Source organism: Berghia stephanieae, chromosome 9 (genome assembly GCF_034508935.2).
Source record: "Berghia stephanieae isolate SIO BIC M18660-M18661 chromosome 9, UCSD_Bste_1.3, whole genome shotgun sequence".
In the NCBI taxonomy this organism is placed as follows: domain Eukaryota; kingdom Metazoa; phylum Mollusca; class Gastropoda; order Nudibranchia; family Aeolidiidae; genus Berghia; species Berghia stephanieae.
In genome coordinates, this window is record NC_088368.1 from 32,980,386 (window position 1) to 32,981,111 (window position 726).

Here is a 726-nt window from a genome sequence, read left to right on the forward strand (position 1 = left end):
TGCCGGTTCTGGTTGTATATATTCTCGGCGTTTTCATAGCTATGATACTCGACTAGAAGATTCACGGTTCGAGTCCCGATCTGAGCGGCGTATAGTTGAGTCCTTGGGAAAGACTATTTACTCGCATTATCTCAGTTTACGCCGGTGTAAAATGAGTACATGGAAGTTAACGGCGTTGTCTATGTCGGAAATAAAATGCAATCATGTCTCGTCCATGTTAAGTATTGCTGTTTGCTAAGGACCCTTGTAAAGCGCTTTGAGTCGTTTGGTGGATACCATGCTATTTAATAGCAGATAATAATAGAAGTAATAGAAGATGAACATGGAACCTTACTGACCAACAAACAAGATGTATTGAACAGGTAGACAGAATACTGTGATGGCCTTTACAATGTAGAACTTAAAACAGACAATGCAGTGTTAAGTACAGGAGTGGAACAATGAGAAATAGACAATACTCCATCAATCCTGAATGAAGAAATTGAGAACGCAATTAAGAGCCTAAGTTGCAATAAATCACCTGGAATAGACAACATACCAGCAGAAATAAAATATGGTGGGGAGCAAACCGTGCAAGCAATAAAAATTCTATGTCAGAAAATACTGGAGCAGAAAACTTGGCCTAAAATGTAGACAAAATCGCTTGTAATACCACTACCAAAAAAAAGGAAACGAGAAAATGGAATAATTATAGAGCAATCAGCCTCATTAGCCACCCCAGTAAAG